We start from the raw sequence: 9,314 nt of genomic DNA on the forward strand, positions 1-9,314 counted from the left end.
GAAAACAAATAAACATGGGCTCACGCTAGGCAGCCCTGGCGAATCCACTCAGGAATTTCAAATACTCCTGAATTTATTTTCCATGAGGTCTTTGGAGCAATCTTTGCAATCAAAGAGGTCAATTTTGCTTGGAAAGAGAAAAATATTAGGTAAATATTTTTAGGGAAGCTGGTCATATTTGAAATGGAATGGCTTCCCTCTTCACCCCCTGCCCTCCATTTTCCAAACACATACAGTGTACACACGCAAACACACCTCCATTGTGAACATACACACAAAGTTGTGCTGGAGACACAGATACATACACAAACAGCTTTTCTTTAGACGCCATCCAGTTTTTTTGGACTGATCTGTGCTGTTCCCCTGCCGCCAGACCAACTGACACGCTTGTTTATTTTTCCCATGCCCACTTTAAATTCCAACATTTCACCCCCCCAAATGAAAAGGCCTGTGTGTGCCTGCCCAGGAGGACAAAAAAGGTTGGAAAATATCAACAAGTCGTCATTTACATCAGAACAAAAACAAACAAACCCAGGAGAAAGGAGCTGCTAAGGAGGTCCAAGGCTTTTTTGCACCAGAAATCCTTCTCATGTGGCTTCAGGCAGCTTGCCAGCCAAATCTAATATGGATTTATATACAAAGAAAGTGCTTAGTTTAACATAATGAATATTTAATCATGCATGGACCCTGTAAAGCAATTTTGCAGAAATAATTGAAAGCAGACTTTGTCTCGAGGCTTGGAAAAAAAAGTAACAGCTAAACTGTTGACCCAAAGGAGCCCAAAAATCTCACGCCGGATTAAATGTTTACACTGCTGGCATACACTCTGATAAATGAGGTTTGGAATCTGGGGTGGAATCAATGGGTGTTAAAACGGCAGATTCTGTCAGGGCGAGGGAGAACACACAGATGCCTAGCTGTGCACATAACACATACACTTGTTGCCATCCCACATCCCCCGGCTGTCTTTTTAACACTGAGTATTGTACACTGAAACCGTCGAGTTACAGTGTAAAATGCAGAGTTGCACAAGGAAAAAGACTGTGAATGCAAAACCACCTGCTTGAAATTCATATTTACCATCTTGTTTATGGTTAATTAAAACAGGACTTGACACATTCTGTCTTTTGTGGTATTATTATATGTTTTGTTATTTTCCAACTGAAAAAAATCCAGTAGTACTGCTGATGTCAGGAGTAAGACTTTGACAAGGGAATGTACTGTGAAAGAAGGTGAAGAGCTTCAAATGTTGGTTTTTCATCAATGCCAATACAGATTTTAATAAAGCACACACTAAATAAAGTCAATCATCGCCTGCCATTGGCCCAAGGTCCACCAAGCAAGAGAAACTAACAATTTTCAGTCGGAAAGTAAAGCCAAAGTTCAGACTAGCTAAAGTATAAGTCCATTATATGAGCAAAATTACATCATATGAAATACTCTGCACAAGCATTACTTGTGCCATTCACTCCTTTGTAAATCATTACCTCTCATAATAGTATTAAAAAAGAGACCATGACGATAATGCTGCACGGCCTCAGGTCACAGAAAAATACAAGAAAAAGCTAAACTGAAAGAGAAAAAAAAAAAAAAAGGGAGGGGGGGCAGCAGCAACATAAGCGGATTTGAGGGAAAGTGTTCACTTATGCAAAATAAAACAGGTTATCAGGTCTATTTGGTGATTCCCCGGCACCCTTAATAAATCAGCTTAGGGTGCAGCCTAATGGCTTCATTCGCCCTACAAATCTCTGCACTGCAATAACATGCGCCAGCGAGCACAGATTAATTTAATAACTCTTTAATATTCTCCATGAAAAAGAACAGGAGACCAGCGAGTCCGGAGCATATGGGTTGGGTGGTGAAGGGGGCTATCTGTGGAATAGAATATTGCTGCAGCAACAGATTGAATATTACGTAATGATGTCATTTATATTCCATTCGAAGTGCTAGCTTCCCAGACAGGGGACTCAAACAGAGCTGGGGATTTGTCTGTGATAGAGAGTAAGAGAGAGAGAAAAAGTTTGTGGGTTTAGATGGCATGAAAACGGACGAAGATGAGCAGTGAAAAGACTGTCTCGCTATATGTGAATACATCTGACTTGAGATGCAAAGGCCTAACTAAAAATGTCTAAAGTATACATACACTGTATGACCACAGACCTACCATTGTAAAATTATGAGAGGCCTATTTACAACATTCAGAAACATAAAATAGTGTGTTCAGCAAATGGTTTTATGAATTCACATACTGCATTTCTGAAGATCCCTGAGTTTTTGTCGGCTTTATCCTCGTTTGCTCCCAAACCACTCTAAGAGACACACCGATGTACTAGGACTTTTTCCTCTTTAGACCATGGGAAAAAGCTGAGACAAAAAAAACTACAGTTTTCCAAAAGAAAGAAGCAAAGATTAGGGAAATGTCTGAAAACGTTTGGGAACCACAGCTTAAGCTAAACAAAGCATTATTGCCCAATAGATTATCTGAGAAACGCATTGTCACAAAGCTGAAGGCGGGGTTGTTTTCTGGGCTGATGAAAACCTGATGTTTTGGCGATAGGTGGTTTTCACAGGACAGCAAGAACATAGCTTGAGTGACAAGGTAAAGGATTGCTGTAAGGAGCCCTACAGAAAAATTATGTATGTTTCCCATTTTGTGCGAAGGATGATAAATATCCTGCAATCAGCAAAACAAGGCATATCAAAATCACACGCCTGCATCGGAAACAAGTGTTGAACACATCAGATGGCAAAATGGTGCAAGGGGTGGAGGTGAAGCTTGGAGAGAATAAACAGAGCTTGCAGACATTGTAATGAGAATTTGCTCCATTTGGCTGCAGCCCGCAGCAAAGGTCTCCCATCTGTTTCCTATTGGAAAGGGAGTCAACAGTTTGGAGGGGGAAGGATGAGGAGGGAAACACAAGAATGAACGGAGCACAGTGACATCTTGTGGCAGCTACTGATAACACAGGGGAGGGTGTGGATGGACGCATGAATGTAGAGTCTCCAGTTCATGTTAAGAATCAACTGATAAAGCCATCAATCAGTGAAACAGGACATTTTTAATGTATTAGTTTGCATTAAGTTTCAAGTTTGTGTGTATTACATTAAAATGGCAATTAAAAGGCATCTAAGTGGAGTGTGTATAGTCCCTGAGAGCATGAGATGTCGAGAATCTACGGGTGTTTTTAAGAAGTGCAGAGGAAGGAAAACACACGGCAAAGAGATTCAAAGGGCCTGACAGCATATGCTAAACAACAAGGCAACAGCTTCTTTGCCTCACAACCTCCCTGTTGCACATCTCTCTCATACATGTATGTGGTCACGTATTCAAATGTAACGTTTGACAAAAAAAACATGAAGATTACTTTAAAATAAACTTCAGCATCAAAAATTCCCTGCTTTTAGTTGACCTATAATGCCATCAGTGCACTGAAAAGAATTTATACTGGCCTTACAGACTTATATTTTAATTATCTCAGGACACAGAGTAGTCTCAGTTTTGTCCTTGTGTTCGCCTTCTCAGAAGGATATGGGATTGGCTGACAGTGACAAAGGATTTGTTTGTATATCAAGTGACGGTCGTTTGTGCAGGAAGATTAAACACCAAGGTCAATGTTGAACCTGTAAAAGCACTCGACAAAGAATGGCATTACAGTTGTTATTAATGTGTGTGTTTAAACTAGGTACATACACTCGTGTTTTGTGTGTGTGTGTATGTGAGAGTGTGTATGTATTAAGGGGGTGTGAGAGGCTTTTAGCAAGATCAACAGGCAAAGCGGGTAAACAGGCTCAACAGTGGCTATCACATGTGGAGGATGTTATAGCTTTACTTAGCACACAAGCCCTACTTTTAACTTTCAGACTGTGAAGGTAAGATTTTCACAGGCCACATAAAGTCTTATCTGAGCTACAATCACAAAAATGTTCTCAGCCACAAGCTAACGTGTATACAGTTTTTACATTAATACAAATTCTGTCTTTTTCTTTCAATCACAGAAGTTATATCAAACCAGCATGTGGGTCAGATAGGACACTAATCATTAGTGACTAATCACAGTTCCAACAGACTGTGTTTTGTTAGGTAACAAACTGTCCACAAAATATGCATTTATAGAAACAAATTCTTTTTCATAACCACTGTCAGACAATTTCTGGAATTTGGAGATAATCCAGAGCTACCTGAGGCTAAAGTGGATTTGATGCTGCCTTTACCTTCATCAGTAAATTCTCAGATTTTCAACTTTTTCATGATTATTTAGGCCAGTAAGATAAAGCTATGCTTACACATCACCTTAGTTCACCCTACTTCTTCTTTACAGTACAAGAGTGCAGCTCTTCTTGCCAGTGAACACAATCAAGGAAGCTATTGTTTCAGAATGTATAAGAGAAAATCATTTTGTGTTCTGTGAACATGATTTTTTGAGGACAGGGTTGCATTTTGCTGTCATGTCTCAAAGGTCCTTTCTTCCTTCCACAATGAATGCATCCTATTGGTTTAACCTCCTCTCTGCTAAGTGAAACATTATTCACAGCTGCTACACATTTGTTTTATTATCACAAACGTGATAAACCTGTGTTGACATTCACTGAACAAGGTACGTCTAAGGCAATAGGTATGGACAACTGAGGTGCAACCATAAAATTAAATGGGAAACAAGGGAACCCTGTACTGCTTCAAACCACCATTGTTTACTCTGAACACTCATACACACAGACACACACACGCACACATACACACGGCTGTACAAACACTGTTTGTTGACTTGGGAGGAGACACAGGAGGTAGACGGAAACAAATGGGGGTGTGGAAGAAGGGTGTCATATATTTTCTAAGACAATGGTGGCAGAGAGTGTAATTTAGAAAGACTAGAGGGTTAAATCAATATAGTTCGCCACAACACATTTTTTCTATCATGGTATAATAATCCTTTCTTACAAATACACATGCAATGGCAACTGAAATCAACATGGCCACATCTATAGATTGTCATTTCTACTGTATATACACTACTGTATAAAGCCAAAGATAAGAAGAAGAAAAATGGCTCGGTCTGAAAGTCCCTTATCATACAAAACAATAGAGTACCAGAGTAGAGTATCAGCCACAACTACTTAATTTAACCTCACCATTTTGTTCTTTGAAACAAAACTAAAGCACAATATTGAATGAAAGACTCCCTAGGCAAGCACTCAGATCAAAACTAGCCCTGCTTTAAAAACACATTAGTATGTGGATGTTGCTACATTTACCGGTGTGGAGATTAAACACAATCCAGAAAGTCCAGTTTGAGTATGAGATTCATGTCTTTGTAGTCTTATCAGACACCAAAAATAAGGCACAGTGGTTGATTATATTATGAGGCAGGGTTTTACAAAGGAAACAATATTTTTATCCTCAGTTGCTATGATTGCAAAGTGAACATCAAAATTATGCTGCACATATAACAAAGTAATCTCCCAGGTATGTGCTTCTGCATGTACTTGACTAGCCATCATCACCAGATGCCGCCACATTATGTTGAGTCAGGTTCAAATCTTTTGCCGGAGCCCTCTGAGACAGCACCCCCACGGGGCCAAAGCAGCGTTCTCTTTGAAATGAATATGCAAGCCTAGTATATTTGTGCTACTGTTGGTCTAAACACAGCCACACAGCACACCAAACACACCAAGTATTACTGACAGCTCTGAATGTAACCATTGGCTCCATCAGGAAACCAGCTCGACATTTGTGCCTCCTGTCTGTCTGAAACCTTGTGTGTGAACAACTCAGAAAATGCGCACAAAATAAAAAGTAGGAAATTACAAATTATTTGCTAATGATACGGTGTGAGAATTATTCAATTCAGTCTTAGATAACCAACTCCCATCACTTGAAAATCTACTAAAATGGTTCAACTGTACCTGTGTAGGATTTAGACACTGCATCCCCAGTTAAACACAGTTCAAATAGCCTCAACTGGTACTTACGAATACACACTTCAGACCACAGAAAATGTGAGTTTCCAGACCGTTTATCCAGCTCCATTTATGCGAGCTTCAAATTAGGTTACAAAAACCCCAATTTTCCATTAGAACATTACACTCAATTGGCAGTTTATTAGGTAGGCTACACCTAGCAAAAACTAATGCAGTTTAATACAACAGTCCAGCACTAAACACTACCTTGATGAAGATTATAATGTTCAGTTATTATTGAAATTGTTGACAGGTGCGGATTCAATTGTATGATAATTTTGCAGGATGTAGTTTGTGATGGTGAAGAGCTGTGTTGCATTAATACAGAGGAGTGTTTGTTATTAAGCCCACACCCATTGCTATAAAAGGGGTGGACAAAACAACAGAAACACCTGTCTGTATAACACAATACAGTTCAGCACGAACTGCAGCCTCCAGAATGATCAAGCAGTTCAATTAACACCTCTGAGATCATTTCAATGGAAATTGAACAATATAACCTCCATGAAGGTGGGATTTATTGCAGGACTGTGATATTAGACCGCATTAGTTTTTACCTGATAAAGTGCACTCACCTGGTCTGTTGTCTTCAGGAACACCATTGGATGGTGGGCGGGGCCAGGTGCAGGTGCTTCAGCCTGTGGTTGCTTCTGCAGGCCGTGTTTGACCGTGATCCTCGATCACTTGGCCTGAAATTTACAGATAAGAATATCGAGGGAACATGTGACATGTCATATTCACCCAGTCTTAACCACATCCGTGGTTTCTGCCTTTAATTCGTCCCAAAAATAACGTAGAAACTACTGAGGTCTGAATCCCTCCGTTGCTACCGAACAGCTAGTCAGACAGTTAACTCGCTTAGCGTTTTCTATCCTAAGAAAGTGCGTTAAATATCCTCAAGACAGTCTGTACTCGAGCTGCGTGGTCAGTTAGATAACCGTGGGATGAACTGTTGTTAACCAACTTGAGACCCAACAAAAGATTATTAACGTTAACTTGCAGACCTTTACGTCAACACGCTCACCTTTCCTCTGACAGGTGTGTATTTTGTTGTTTCTCCTGAACTTTTTCTTTCTGTCTTCCTAACGTTGTCCGTTTTTATAAAGCTAACTGACTGGACAAAGCTTAGGGCTGGAAATCAGTGGCGTTAACGATGTCCTGACTCTAATCAAACCAATGCAGGTGTGGACAAAACCATTGCGTCATAATGGGTGTGGGGTGGCGGGTTCAGTTTCGTGGTAGGTAAAATATTTGTACATCACATTTCAAAACCAGGTTTACAAAGTGCTTCGCAGACACAAAAGGTGATAAAGCAGTTGCATAAATAAAATACACCAAACACATGCAACAAAAAAAAGTGTTGCTAAGACAAATGAACACGAGGTGAGGAGACATTAGTGAAATGCATTTGAGAATAAATAGGATTTGAGAGGAGATTTCAGGAGACCTTATTCCCATCACCTGAGAGGCCTGATGAGCCAAACTGTGTTGTACCCTTTAAGTAATTTGAAGGATTTTAAAATCAATCCTAAATTTCACAGGAGGTCAGTGTTTCAAAGTCAGCATGGGATGATATGAGAGTGATGTGGAGTCTTTGCAGCAGAATTATGGACTAATTGCTTTGGCATCCTTGAATTGTATTACTATACTCCTAGATTATTAGAACAGGAGTATAGTGCATTAGAATATTAGGATGCCAAGAGAAAAAGCAGTGGATGATTTGTTTAAGCTTTTGGAAGGATAAGAAAAGATACTGTTTGGAGCTGTTTCTTAAATGAAAATAACAGGACTAAGTAACTTGTTTCGGAAGTTTATATGTGATTAAAAAATGTTTCTGGAAGCAAGACCAAAGATTTTAGAGACACAATGCAAAATATGTGATAATATGTCCTTGTGAATTGCAGCTGGTGAACTTCTGTCATACAGTTAAGCCCAGAAGCAGAAAATCCACTCTTTTATTAGAGTCAAGTAGCTCCAGTTATTTCCAATGGTGTGACAGAATGTCTGCATGTACCAAAGGGCAGACCAAGTTGATCTTGTTTTTCATCACATAATGTATATGTAGCCTATCACGCCACAATCATTACTGAATAGCATGCTTGTTTCTCTTCCTTTTCGTTTACTTGTACATTATCACACCACTGTGTGTGTGTACACAGGCCAACAACACCCACTAAGCACTGTGTATCCACATCATATTTGTGTGCACCAGAAAAAAAATTAACCTGAAATTAAAAGCCTCAAACATCAAATACAGTGTTTTGTAATCTCTCGCTTTCACACTCGGCAGTACACAAAAAGGTGACCGTTCTAATACAATGAACCAAAGCAAACACAAAGTCCACAATGGGTAAGAGGAGCTGTGTTTAAGCAGCCATTAGCGAGTGTTTGAGTTAAAGAAGCCATTTAGTAAAGCAGTGCTGTCATGTGGTATTTGCTCCAACACTGCTTAAAGGCTGGCGAGTTAAACAAGCAGGGAAGGGTCAATATTTTCACAGGCAAGTTGCAGACACACGGGTTGAGATTGGCTGATAGCCGTTTGCCACATTCTTACCACTTCCAACCAATTAGTTGGGCCTTAGGACAGGATGGACATCCTGTGGAAATGACCAACTAATATTTGGCAATTTTTGGTGTGAAGTAATGAAGTAAATTAGCCTTAAATTGGAGTTAATAGGTATGTTCATTAAACAGCTGTCCATAGGTTTATTAGTCTAAATGCACAGTAGCCTGTCAGCTGGGGATTGGAGATATTAATTGGTTTTATTTGGTATGTTTGTGATATTGGGCCAACATTATACATCATATTATTCCTTTTGAATATTATTTTTTAACATAAATACTATATTATTGTTCAGTATTTATTGCAGCACTCCTTGCACTAGTACCCACCCTTGCTGTTGGTTTACTGGTTTAAATTTGAAGCGGATCTGATTTCTCAGTGATTCACATTTAAAAAATATGTGCTCTCCCGGTTCCACCTGCTGTTCACATTGTAAACTACAAGTTTTCTGTCCCCCCTGGTAAATGTGCGTGAAAATCACTTACGCCTGATCAGGTAATAAATTCACTGCATAAATACTGTGTCCTTTGACCACAATATTAATAAAGCCTAACAAATTAACTGTGGAATGTGAAGTTTCTACATAGAGATCCATTGGGTACAAGGTATGTATAATTAATATACCTGATATTTCAAAGAGAAAGGTCACCAGACCATGTTTTTTTTTTAAAACACGTTCTTGCTCCCTTGAGTATTCAGAGTTCAACACAGTACACTGGTGTAAATGAGCCTTTGTGACACACACACACACACAGCAACAAAGAAATACTATCACCAGAAGATAAGGATGGAAGAA

General features: G+C 39.4%; 1 long non-coding RNA gene across 1 annotated transcript in view; it reads right to left on the reverse strand.

Annotated features, from left to right (window-relative positions):
* Positions 1–7,211, reverse strand: part of LOC130174379 (uncharacterized) — a 128,268-nt gene extending 121,057 nt beyond the window's left edge. Inside the window, exons 1-2 of the long non-coding RNA XR_008828590.1 lie at positions 6,980–7,211; positions 6,531–6,644 (exon numbers count right to left, since the gene is read on the reverse strand). This is a non-coding gene — a long non-coding RNA (uncharacterized LOC130174379). The remainder of the gene's footprint in view (positions 1–6,530; positions 6,645–6,979) is intronic.
* Positions 7,212–9,314: the final 2,103 nt, after the last annotated feature.

This window comes from Seriola aureovittata, chromosome 1 (assembly GCF_021018895.1).
Source record: "Seriola aureovittata isolate HTS-2021-v1 ecotype China chromosome 1, ASM2101889v1, whole genome shotgun sequence".
NCBI classification, from domain to species: Eukaryota; Metazoa; Chordata; class Actinopteri; order Carangiformes; family Carangidae; genus Seriola; species Seriola aureovittata.